This window comes from Pholcus phalangioides, unplaced genomic scaffold (assembly GCF_987345545.1).
Source record: "Pholcus phalangioides strain wild (caught in Gottingen) unplaced genomic scaffold, Ppha-v1.0 ptg000042l_1, whole genome shotgun sequence".
NCBI lineage: Eukaryota > Metazoa > Arthropoda > Arachnida > Araneae > Pholcidae > Pholcus > Pholcus phalangioides.
The window spans coordinates 21,756,494-21,770,880 of record NW_028301628.1 but is presented as its reverse complement, the minus strand read 5'-3'; the positions used below and the strand labels follow the sequence as shown (position 1 = coordinate 21,770,880).

Below are 14,387 nucleotides of genomic sequence, written 5' to 3'. Positions count from 1 at the left end.
TTGTGGACGAGTTCATGAAGTGACGGGAGTTTGTTTCGGGGGCGGGGGCTTAGTTGCACATATCGCCACCAGAGGGCGTTTTATTAAGAAATGACAGATTTAGGCAAACGTTTACAATTTTAACAATTGTTAAACACTTTTACAATTGTTGCTGCAATATTCCACATGATAGCCATAATTTTCAGATACCATGTGAATTCGCACGATGGCACAATCCACAACTGACCGAAGTGTGCGCGCGCAGGGAAATGTTCAGCACGTGGCGTGAAATGCTGCCTTCAAGGTCAGGTATAGTTCTTGGATTGTCACGACTTACCAGACGTTTCAAATGCCCACAAAATAAAAAAATTATGGACGCCCTGTACTGTTGTAACGTGGAATAATGAGAGAGAAAAAAATTCATAATACTGTGCGTATATGTAATTACATAAACGAGAAAAAAATAATGTCAGTGGAAAGCACATCTGAATTATACATAAAACTCATCGCGATAATATTAAAATTACGCATAAAATATAAATTTATGACGTGCGAAAAAAACAAACTTCTCATAGAAAATTTAAAATAATCAATATACTGCATAAGGAGAATATTCGTTTTATACGTCCCGTAATTCCGAGAAATCTCGAAGCAATATCTGCTCTACCGGTTCTTATGGACAAGCATTTCGAAGATCGTATAATGAAGCTACATGCTTTATTGATATATATATTTCGTTTATACCTGCGTGTGTTTGCGATGTATAATAATACGAAGATGGGAACAGTTTTCAAAACAGGGCACATATTCAAGAAACGAAAATTGTGTGTCCACAACGACGACGAATCACGAAATGTGTGCGCGATAAGCAAATGAATTTTCCAATAAAATGATATCGTTTTCCACTACATTCCTCCTAATTTCCGTTTCTCCGATATTCCTACGTAAAATGTTTCTGTAATGGTGTGTGTGTACGTGTGTATTATAAATTCGCCCGAAAAATGAGTAAATAGAGATGTAAACGTCAAGGTATATTTCGAATTTTATGCGTACAGGACCGCGCGTGCGTTTTCCAATTATCCAACTCGCAAGAGCTGATAATCTTGGAATGTCGGGATACGACAAACTACTATGAATGATTCATATTTTAATGCTATTATGTTCCTCAAAATTTCAGCGAGGTGAACGGGAAATGCTTTTATGTTAACAATGAATGTATATTACTAATGCTTGCGCAATGTCTGAGGTGATCGGGCTATAGAAGAATTACAGCTGCGAGGTGATTAATTACAGAAATAGCGACAATCCTGAAGATGACACACTTAACAGCCATGATATGTTGATGAAAATTCATTATATTTTACTTTTGTTGAAAATTTAAAAAAAAATCATCACAATTTTGAAATGCGCAACGCCATCGTTAAGATTATCTTTTACATTTATATGACTTGCAGTTCGCATGATTGAATTGTGCGTTGTAAGAGGATGCGGGAAAGACTTATTGTATTTTTTATACTCGTATCACATCATTTACGCGATTATGGTAACAATAATTTAGATAGTGACATTACATTACGGCATATTTTTTGAAAAAATTAATGTTATCTCATAAGATTATTGAAACACATTCATTGGGATTGAAACACATTCATTGGGATTGAAACACATTCATTGGGATTGAAACACATTCATTGGGATTGAAACACATTCATTGGGATTGAAACACATTCATTGGGATTGAAACACATTCTAAACACAACTTTTATATCGGCAGTGGTGGCAGCAACAGTGTTAAAATACAACATTGTTATATCATAGCAGCATCAGAAAGAAATTTTTACACATTATAGCAGCATCTTGAACACAATTTTTCATCACAGCAGATCCCTGGCAGTCGAAAGGTTAGGGAACTAGCTTCTCACTGTGCAGGTCTAGATTCGAATCCCGGTCCGGGCATGGATGTCTACTAAACTAACAATAACAAATTCCCTGGACGAATTATGCTGATCCCTTGGGAATACGTGAAGATCACGTTATTATTATTAAAAAAAACGCAATTTTTACATCATTTAGAACAGTGATTCCCAACGTAGGCGTTAACGCCCACTGGGGGGGGGGGGCGATGGAATGTTCCAGGGAGGCGGTAGAAGCTACGGGTATAGCATAGGATTCTATGGGTTAGATTGCATTCTGGGGCGTTCGGAGAAAAACATTTCTGAAGGAGGGGGCGATGGGACAAAAAAGGTTGGGAAACTATGATTTAGAAGTTTTCAAACGCAATTTTTAAATCAAAGCAACTTTCAAAATGAATTCTTTCATCACAGCAGCAATCTTCAAACACTGTTTTTTCATCACAGCAGCTTTCAACCGCAATTTTTGCGTCAAAGTAGTTTTCAAACACAATTTTTACATCATAGCAGCAGCAACAACTCTCAAACACAAATGTTACTCCATGGCATCTTTTCAAACATCATAGCATTGGGAGAGGGAGAAAATTTATCTTCATCTCCGCCTGGTATCCAGTTTTTCGTACTTTGCATTGTTTCCATAAGATTTCAAGCATTGCTAACACACCATTATTGCTTCTTTCTTTTGTCTTTTAGCGAGGTGAAAACACCAGGTATGAAAAATTATGTTTTTTTTAAAAATAATTTTAAAATTAATTATTTTTATTAATATATTAATATATAACTTGATTAATACCAATATGTATATACGCAAAAGAAATCATTCAAAATATTTTTATATTTTTGTGAAAATATTTGAGCAACGTAGCGTGTTACTTCGCCGAGAGAAATATTTCCCGAACAAATATTTGCACGTTACATTCTTCCGCCAATATTGAGAAAAAAAAGGGAGCAAAGTACGTATTTGTGAAACTTTATAAACGGTTAATCGCATAAAACTGTCTAATTAAAAAGCAAAATCAAGTAATTTACGGGATAAAATTGGGAAAACAAAATATTTCTATGCGGCAATTTACACGGAAAGAAAAAAAAAATTATTACTTAATGAGCGTCGAAAATATGTTTGGACTGGAATTTGCCTTAAAATAAGGCGATAAAGATAATTTCCTCGTCGACGCCATCTTTTACAGCACCGGTTATAACTTCCGCATCGCTAGTAAGGTTTATTGACAGATCAGCAGTAATTACCTGTTCCGCTTTAAACACATTAAGCTACTGACTGACCGACTCCTACTGATTAACGCTTAATATATCGTCAGCGTGGTAGTCTCACTCTATCGCCAATCAATTTTTATACATTCCCCCTCCCCCTTTTTACTTACAGTTAGGATCGTGTAGGAAATTATCGGGGGGTTTGGCACAGAAAGTTTTCAACGTTAGCTTCTTCCTCTTAACAATGTCGATTAATGCGGAATCTGCAGGGAACGATCCCGGAAATGAGATGTGTTGGGACATGTAATTGGCGTTATATCCGCCACGAGACCAATTTCATGTACTTCCTTCCTCGGTGCAACTATATTCTGTAATACTGCATTCTGAAGGCGTGAAATGAATCAAAAACATGAAGAATTCTTTTATATCTCGGTTATAACGACATCGAGGATAGCACGCGAATATTTTTTCGTTATAACTGAGATTGACGTTTTTAAGACCTGTTAGGTACGAAGAATATAATCGGATGAAATCAAATAATATCGTTGTATAACATGAAGTTGTTAGTTCAATATGATTGAGGTGACCATATTTTTGTGGGGGAAAAAAATACTGGACATCGCCAATTCTCGCCAAAAATGTTACCAATGCACTTCATAAACATTCCTAATTCTAACGAATCGATTACATGCAGGAACGTGTGGTGTGGCTCCAACTAATCTATGTTGTCAGAGTTAAGCTTGTTTCATTTTATACTGGTGCTGCCATCCTACTTCCATATTTGAAGTGGAAACGACAGATAGTCTGAAGTTTTTTGTTGTGTAAGTCTCGTGTTGAAGGCTGGCCTACTCTCTGAGGAGAGACTTTTTCAAATGGGAGAAATGGGGTCTTATTCGTGCCTTGAAGTCGGAAAATCGCAGGAAACCAACTTCGGTGGGAAACCATTGTGCTGCCAAAGCATAATGCACTAACATATGCAATATACCGTTAACTGGGGTGACTTTGCTCAGTCTTAAAATTGAAATTAAAAATTTTCATTCAAACCGTTGATTAAAAGTCAAAAATAAAATTTTTATATTCGGCTCATGGTTCGTAAATATGATTTATGTAGTTTTTATTTTGATGGGTCAACGCCCCCTCCTTTTTATGAAAAAATAACAGCAGCCTGGGCAAAGTCAGCCGGCATAATGGGGTGACTTTTCCCACCACCTGATTTGAGTGTATAAAAAGGATGCGAGTGGATTTTGGGCAATGTGAACACAATACGGGGCCTCAAAAGAACTACAATGACAATAAAAATAACGCAAAACAATGCAATGAAATGTAACTTTTAAAACGTACAAAACGCAAACTTTAAACACTAAATCCAAGGAGATGACGCCACTTTCCTCTATCCATACGAAGGTTTTCAATAGCTGACTGATGCGAAGATGCATTCCGGAAAGAAAGAAAATTCCACTGCCTTTTTGCGGGGAAAGGAACCCATGTTCTCACTTGCTGGGTGAGCGCCCTCAACTACAAAGGGCAGCGAACGTCAATCTTTTCCTACAGCTCGTGTGCGCTGAACGGAACCGTACATGGACTGTCGGAACAAACTCAGGCCAAAGCTCATAATAGCGGAGAGCTGGATAAATTGCCATCTGGTGACAGTGTCTCCGCATCAGCCCCAGCTTATGAATACCTTCATATGACTTAATTATGAGTCTTCCTTAAAGCGAGTCCACGAAACTTTACAATAAATTAGAAAAGCGCACCGTAAAGTTGAAAAATCAGGTGAATTGTTAGCTAAATTGAAGTTATTATAATGTAATCTTTCTATAAAAAATTTAATTCAAATTCGAATTTTGAAGAAAACGAAGGAGAAATAAGGAAAGTTTAATCGAAACAGTGCAATAGAAGTTAACATACATAGAAAACAACTTAACATAGTCCAAAGCTTGAGAAAAATACGTATTAGTTTTAAAAAGTACGTTGAAACTAATAGTGAAAGAGCGGAAACTAATAGCGCAATTTAAAGGAAAACATACGAGTTAAGGCAGTAAAAATTACAGGTTGAACGGTTCCTGCATGAATTTCATATCAAGCTATTTCCTGTAGTATATTGGTTCTTTTTAATAAGAGTGAATCTCGTGTTTAAAATAAACTTCTGTTTCCTTTTTTTGAAGCTGTTGAATAGTTTCAATAAATATTTACGATATCAGAGGTTTCATCAATTTATACCTCTTAAGTTGTCACTCTGGGACAAAATGACAATTAGAACGTTTGCAAAATGACTACGAATTTCCTATGGAACCTGGGGTGGACATATTGCCCACCAAATTAAAAATCTCCCGGTAAGATGTAAAACCAAACTCCAATCTCTTTACAATACTCATTACCTCTACCAATAATAAAAATAACTGATGGGTTTCACCCGAGTATCAAAAAGGCTGTACAAATAAAAGTTTGAAGTTCTTAAAATTGAATCTCGTCGAAAAGCCGACTTATTCGCGGTATCAGGAAGCACCCCCCAAACCTCGGGTCATCTCATTTACATGTAAAGCAAATGCCTTAGCGTCACAAACGATCAACCAAGTATGTTTTACACCGCCAGATAACATTTTTTTTAGAACTGGGCAAAGTCATCCCCAGTTGACTCCCTGATATTTTGAATGTGTAAATAAATTCTGTATTATCCTCTACGTAATTTTTATGTTATATAATATGCAATTTTTATGTTGCCTTCTATGCCGGTGGTTCTTATACTGTGCGTTGTGGAGCGGTGCTCCTGATAAAGGTGCTTTGAAGCGATTTTTTGTGCATTGGGGAGCCGCCGATAAGCATCGATAAGGGAAATTGCTCACCCGTTGATAACAATTTTAGGACCGCTGCCATATGCTATCATTTGCATTACTTATATACAAACTGTTGCATTATCTCTATGTAATCATTTGCAGCGTGTCTCTATGTAATCATTTTCATTGCATCTATGTGATATTTGGAGGAAAATAATATAAAATTTTACTTTTTTAAAATTTGACTAACATCCTTTACGGCGGATATCACTCTTGGGTTCGGTTTTCCAACTCGAAGTGTCCAACAACCGGGTTGGAACCTGGATCTTCACTGTTCATGTTACTATATGCTGCCATCCGTCTTTTGAAGTTATTAACCATCAAATTTAATACACTTTTGAATGTTGTGAGAATATGAAGGAATTTAAAAAAATATCCTAAATCGATACTGGGCTACTTCAGCTAAAATAATCAGTAGAAATTAGTTATTAAATACAAAAATTCAAAAAAACCAATAAAATTGCAACAATAATTATGAAGCCAACGAATCAAAACACAAAACAAATAAAATATTTATCATGAGTAACTTCAAGAAGAAAATCATTCAAAAAGAAAGAATTTTTTTCATTGAATCAAGTTCATAATAAATAGATGAATATCAGATAAAACTGAAAGAAGAAGGAAAAAGAATAAAACCAAAAATACTTTCATCGTTTCTTTTAAGGAATGATGATAAAAAAAATAAATATATTCCGGAAGAAAACCTTAGAAATATTTTCCCGTTTCCATGTTTTTCCCCCTTCAGAACAATCTCAAAGCGTTATGATCAAATAACAACGGATCCAAAATAGAAAAATATCTCAAAATCCGAGAAAAACTCGTAAACATTAATCGTAAGTTTCACGACGGAAGAGTCGCTCGTAAAATTAAAATGAACTAAGAACATGCAGCGAGTAAAGATTTTAGATTTTAGCAACTCGATACATACGTTTACCCTATTTCTTTCCCGGTGGTTTTATTTTTTCTAGAATTTTCGAATTGATCATAATACGCGTGTTTTGAAGGAAAATTCTGAACGCCCAATATCAATATCATGGTCTTAAAAGAAACGTGTTTCCCCTTCTTGATAAGTACCTGTGTTTTTCATTATTATTGCATTGTTTATAATAATAATGAGGGCATTCGACAATTTTGCCTTACCGTGCGGTTCTTATGCTTTCGAGCTTCTACTAAATATGCGGAGAAGGCGTGCGTGTCCTTAGCGTGCAGAGATGGATTACGTGCCACTAGAAATGTGCAAGACGTGTTCTTATCCGTAGAATTGTTTTGGAGGCACGCATATGCCCTAGAAAAGCGTAGGAAGATGGCGTACCCCCCTAGAAAAAAAGTGCGTGGGAGGTTTGCTGTTTTAATTTGATCATTTTTGTTCGCACCACGGTCATTTTCTGCAAGCGAGGGCTAATTAGATCGGGATCTACAATTTATTGCCGATTCCGAACGGCAGCGGTGTTTTTTAATACTCGCCGAGAGATTGGTGCGCTAACCCCTCGGTTTGGGACTTCCTGCAGTATCAAATTTTTTTTTTCGTGTGGTCATGTCACCGTTTCTGTTGTATGTTGTATCCCTGCGTCAGGAAAGTTCCTGACAAGGATGAACCGGGTATCGAACTCGCGACACTTCTAAACATCCTTTGATACTTAAGGCCTAAAGTTAAGGCGAGTATCGTACCGAACTGGGCTACCGTACCCGCGCTTGCTGTTTTTAGAAATGCTGGTACGTATGAATGCATCGGTGGGTGCATCGTGTACTTCTAGAAAAGAAGCGTTCGTACCTCTAGAAAACGGGATCTGGAAATTTCGCCTCTGGAAAAAACGTTTCGTTTGTCCCCGTTATATTTCACCCTTCGACTTTTCGGCACTGGTACGTTTCGCCCCAGAAAATTTCGCCTGCCCTGATCGTATAAGTGACTGACTGTGTGATTGACCAAGTGATTAGGTGAGTGACCGTATGAATGACCAAGTGAGTGTGAAATTCACTATATGAGTGAGTGAGTGGCCGCATAAATGAACAAGTGAGTGACTGAATGAGTGGCCAAGTGAGTGACTGAATGAGCGGCTAAGTGAGTGACTGAATGAGTGACCAAGTGAGTGACCGTATGTGTGATTTACTGTATGAGTGAGTGACCGCATGTATGCCCAAAGTGATCATATGAATGCTTAAGTGAGCGACCACATGAATATCCAATTGAGTGACCACATGAGTGACCAAGTGAGTGACCACATGAGTGACCAAGTGAGAGACCGAGTGATCAAGTGGGAGACTACATGATTAACCGAATGAGTGACCGAATGAATGACCAAGTGGATGACCGTATGTGTATGTGAACTTGAGCTATTGCATGATTGAGTGAATTGCCATGTGAACGATCAAGTGATTGACTGTGTATGAGTCACGCATTTTTTCACTCATACGAACAAGTGAGTGGCTGTATGAGTGACGAAATGCATGACAGAGCTAACTGGCTATATGAATGACTTTGTGAGAGATTGTATGAATGATCAAATGACTGACCGTATGAGTAACCAAGCGAGTGACCAAGTGATTGACCGTAAGAGTGATTGACCATATGAGTGACCGGGCGACTGACCGCATGAGTGACCAAGTGTTTCATTGTATGAATGACCAAGTGGGTGACCGAGTGATTTACTGTATTAATGAACAAGTGAGTGGCAGCGTGAGTGTCCAAGTAAGTGATTGAGTGAGTGTCCAAGTAAGTGATTGAGTGAGTGACCGAGTGATTAACAGTAAGTCACCGAGTGACTCACCCTATGAGTGACTAAGTGTGTGATCGAGTGGTTGACCGTATGAGTGACTAAGTGTGTGATCGAGTGGTTGACCGTATGAGTGACAGAGTGAATGACCAAATGAATAACTGAGTGACTGTATGATTGAGCGAATGACCATATAAACGATCAAATGAGTGGCCGTATAGGTGATGAAGTGAATGACCGAGTGATTGATTTTATGAGTGACCAAGTTACTAACAGAGTGAGTGAGTGACTGAGGGATTGACCGAATGAGTGGCTAAGTGGTTGATGGGCAAGAGACGAAGTTAGTTAGCGTCATCAACAGTGTCAGTCAGTGAGGTGTGAGAAAATGGATGAGCAAGTGACACACTCACTTTCATATACACTGGCTTGCTAACTTTCTCGAACGTTCAATTACTTACTCACACAAAGTACTTTGCTCAATTAATCGATGGGAGTACTTTTAAAGGAGCTTCGAGATAGTCCGGCACCCAAGCGCGTTTCACCCCAATTTCTCCTGCTTTTTTTCCAACTTTTCACCCTTTCGAATTCAAATATCTCAGCGAATATTGCACTCAAAAACGTGAATTTTTTTTTTGCCCTCAGGAGAGACATGACAACAACTTCCTTATACTCAGAGAACAGGGGGAATCAAAAAGTTAATTTTTTTTATTTCAATAACTATACAACCCCTTGCAACATGAATGACGTATAAGAAGGAGCAATTGTATAACGATATTTATTCTGAGATGATAGATATTTTTGATTGGCCAGCAGAATATCGTTATATCGGGATTTCACTGCATTAAAAACATTATATGCAAATTTTTGCAGCATACTCTCATAACATTTACAACCGAAGCGGTACGTGTCGTGTGTGTGTATAGTGTATATGTATGCGTGGCCCTAACGTAGTTATGTTGTAAGAGTTGTGTTTGTTTCGTGTTCTTGTTTGTGCTGCCATCTGCCTTACATATTTTGAGGATAGGATGCTAAGTGCTTGAATTTTCATGTTATGGAAGTATCGTGTTGAAGGTCTGGTGCTCTCCGCGATGAGACGTTTTAAGTGGGAGACCGAGTCGCATTTTGAAGTAGGAAAATCGCAGAAAACTCAATTTCAGCCGTCCATCACTGAACCTTCAACGGGGCTCGAACCTGGATCCTCAAGATGAGAGTCCAACACGATTCCCGCTCGATCGCACAGATACATGGGCAATTTACCACTGGTTGAGTTGTGGCTGTCGTGTGTGCTTGCGTAAATAACAGTTCCAGTGCGTATCAAGTGTCATGCGCGAATTCTCTAGTTGCGCCATCTATTTCTCAAACTATGAGTGAAGTGCAATGATTGAATATTTGTACCATTGTAAATCTGTTGCTCTCTGTGGCGAGACTTTTTAACTGGGAGATCAGCTCGCAGTCGTTCCTCGAAGTTGTGAACCTCCTCCAGACCAAACGTGGCAATGGGCCCGACTCGAATGCAGTGAGTTATCGAGAGGACTCGCGGCAGAGGTTCAGCAAGTTGAAAGCACTCCGGCCTGTTCCAAAAATAAGTTTGATATCTTGTCCCCATGTAGGAGACGTACCAGATATTAAGCTGATAAGAGAAGTTGTGAACCACATAAAACCAACCTCAAATGACCATTACTTTGAACCCGGGTTCTCGAGATGCGAGTCCGTCACCCCCACGACCACACAGCGGCGATCTTGTAATTGTGCTGTTGGTGGCGCAATCTATATCGGAGGGTGCGTTATATTCGCCTCTACAGCAGATCAAAAATCTCGGAATTATCTAAAAAGTTCTGTTTTAGATAATTCCAAGGTGCAGACTCAAAAACAAGAAGAAAATCGATAAAAAACCTAAAAACAAAAACAAAAAAATCGTAATCTTAATTCAGTTCCTGTTCTTCATTTTAACTTTACGAGTGACTTTAGTCGTAAAACTCACGATTTACGTGTCTGGCTTGTCGGATTTAACGAGGCAGAATTTCATTCTCTCAGTCATACGTACGATTTTTTGCTTTTTTTTGAACTTCTCTATATTTTGAGGAACAAGCATTTTTCACAATCACAATCCATAAAACTGCTCAAAAAAATGTCGCGAAAATACTTCAAATTCTTTTCTGTTTACTCCAAGAAAACAGATTTAACTTTTCCTTAAAGAAATCCAAGACATTTGGCTTTTATTTTCTTATTCTTTGCATAATATAAAATTTTATTTCGATACTATGACGGAAGAATTTTGTTGTTTTCTTCAAAAGAGTCATGTTTACGATTTTATTTGGGGAAAAAACTAAAAAATAAATAAATTTTTCAAAACTTTTACTATATTTCATAGATGATCCGTCATCTTTTTTTATAGTTTCACTTTTTTAGAAATCCTTTTAAATCCATGAAAATTAATTCATTTATGACAAATAGGATTCGAAGGAAAAAAAGCCAATATCATATGAAATTTCTCTATTACCTTTGGATTTTGTGACATTTAGAAACACGGAATTTAAAAACATACATAACGATCGAATCTTCTGAGAAATTACAAATATTCTTATATATTCTTATTTTCTCAATATACCGGCGGCATTAAAGAAGTAACAAACCATTGTAAAGGAGCAAACTGATAAGAAATTTTTTGTGAACCCTGGAAAACAAAGTAAGCATTCCAAGAGTCAATGTTGAGGCTCACGAAGTATTAATGCTCGAAAGTTTTTCGGCCATTTCGGATATTTGCCCAGCTCTGACAAACATTTAAAGAAGCCTATCGTTCAACCCGGGTCCCGTTCAGTAAATATGCAAACTTTGGCGAAGATCTATCTGAAATTGCAGATCTCTATAGAGAACCCACACACAGAAAATCTAATGAATAACCATTGTTATAATCGATAAAATTTTTCAGAAACATCAAGACTAAATATTTGAAAAACTTCATTTTTTCATAGATTTTAATTGTAAAAAAAACACATTTTGCATTTCTTGAAGGAATTCAATCTTTTTACTTTCCGATTCTTCACATATTATAAAGCATAATTCCAAAAATTCTTCTATTCCTCAAAAAAAGTCATATCACTAAAAAATAATTTTTATATAATTTTTACGATTATATAAAAATTATATTTTTTAAATAAAAATTTTAGGAATTTTGTAGTTCGTTGATCATCAATTTTTCTTCTTTTTTTTCCGCCTCTTTCAAATTCATTTCTGCAAGAAAATATAATCATCATTTACAGCATAAATAGTATTATCTGGAATATGCTAAAATAATTTCGTACACACCAGTGCAGAATAGAGAAAATGAAAAAAACATAAACGAATTTAAGCATTTCGAAGGGAAAAAAAATTTAATGTTAATTTAGTTCTTGTGCTTCATTTTGACTTTTACAAGCGACTTTCGTCGTAAAACTTACGATTTATGAGTTCGACTTTACGGATTTAACGAGGCGAAATTGAATTCTCAGTCATAGGTACTTTTCTTTTGACTTTTTTATGTTCCACGAAAACATTGTTATAATCCATAGAATTGTTCGAAAAACATCAAGACGAAAAAAAAATCTGTCAAATATTTCGTTTTTCTAAGATTTTATTTCAAGAAACGGCACATTTTGCATTTCTTTTTTGATAAAAATTTATAATAAAGGAAAAAAATATTTTTATTTCCTTACTTTTTGCATATAATATAAAATTTATCTTGAAAATATAAGATATAATTCTTTGAAGACTATTCTCTTCTTCTTTCTTTAAAAAAAAACAACGTTATATTTACATTACTCTGAAAAAATCCATTTTTAACATACTTTTTACTATATTATAATTCGATGTGATCATCAATTTCTCTTCTTGTATTTCCGTCTTTTTTAACAAGAAAATATGATCATCATTTACCGCATGAACACTATATCATTTCTCATTTATCTTACTCATTTACAGCAGTGCCACACTATATCTCTAAGACAAACTACTTATATACTGTAGAATGATAAAATTTTCACAAGTAAATGAAAAATATTTAACAAAAAGTCAGAATAGAACCACGAGTAGATACAATAAAGTGTACCTAGTACCAAAGCGTAATAAAACGCTGTTTAAAATTAGCTTTTCCTACTTAGCCCCTAAAGTTTTAAACTTATTTTATACTGAAAATGAAATTGACAATAAAAAGAAAAAAACATAAATCATATAGTATTTGATTTTGTTAAAAATATTTATAATGAAATGATTTTAACGATACTTTGTAATCAGATATAAAAATAGTTTTACATTAGGTACAAAAAGAAGGAGAAAGCAAATGCAAAATGATGAATGGGTGCCTAGTTATGACTGTGCATATATGTATAGATAGGTACGCGTATGTAAATATATGATGTGTAATGTACCGTACTGATCTTCACAATAATTTAATTATATGGCCGTATGACTCTCATAATGAGTGATTTAATGTATACCGTAATCGTGAATATATAAATAAAAATGCAATATAACATGTCTAATCTTTATGAAAGCTGTTTTCGGAACCATATGTGATTATAATCCCTTTGGACCTGCTGGAAGGACTTACTAAGTCCCTTGAGGTCACAAAGTGTTTGCAGTTATGTATTTTTATGTTTTTATCTATGTGTTATGTTTTTATCTATGTGTTTATGTTTGTATTTGTATTTTTGTGATTAGTTTATATAACAGAAAAAATTATCTAAAATATATAAAATAAGAAAATTTTCGAATGTCTTTAGAATTCGCTAATTTAACTTAGAGAATACATATTTTTAAATATTTATATTCTGATTACAGGGATCGATTTGAAACTTTTCTGTAAATCTTCACAGTTTCAAGTGGAGATATTCCTAAAAGAGAATAGAAAATTCCACTTTGGTTTCCCAGACACATTCCGCGAATAAGTCTGGCATGTGCTTATACACAAACACTGATACAGACCCAAACAGTTATAACGGTAAGTGCTTTGAGTAAAACGCCTCGTAATACTAAAAGCAAAAAATAAGTGCCTCAAAACCAAACAAAAAAAGTGCTTCGGAATATACGGAGACCACGAACAAATGGCGGCTCACCCTTAAATTGCATTAGGAATTCCTCAGCTAGTTTTCTTCGCACCAACATTTTTCCTCACTCTCTCAGTATATAAGAGTACACACTGTATTTATATATCAATGGCGTATATATACAGATCCTTTTATGGAGCTCAATCATCAGTCTCCCAACACTCATCTATTTCTTTTTACATCCTTCGTTATAAGAAGACTTGTACGTGGAAGTACTGTGCACACAAACCAGACACCTGCGTCTTTTTTCCTATTTCTACAGAGAGAATGTAAACGGGCAGAAAAATACCTTCTTTCTTCTCCCTTCTATTTAGTTGCTTTTACGTGATAGTCCTCTCCGAGTACCGTTTCTTCTCTTTTCATTGAGGAGGTGGCGCCTGTACTGAACTTGCAATGGTAAAAACACACAAGAGTGTTTGTTTTTCTTGATGAGAGTGCGAAAACACGAATGGAAACGCCTTTACGAGCTGTAAAAGCATCTGAAGAAGAGACTTATTCGTGTTTTATTCATGGTATGGTTTCAGATCGATGTGGATGTGGTAAAAAGAGGAAAAAGAAATCGTTGAGAAAATTCAAGAAGTAAAGATCGAAAATGAAGTAAAACCTCGTGAAGTGACTGCCTGGCAGAAATGTTTGTAATGTCTTGTCAAATATAATTCGAGG

The 14,387-nt window shown here is 36.0% G+C and overlaps 1 pseudogene; it reads right to left on the bottom strand.

The window, feature by feature from the left end:
* Positions 1-10,134: 10,134 nt before the first annotated feature.
* Positions 10,135-10,307, bottom strand: LOC149064653 (U2 spliceosomal RNA; annotated as a pseudogene).
* Between the last annotated feature and the right edge of the window lie 4,080 nt (positions 10,308-14,387).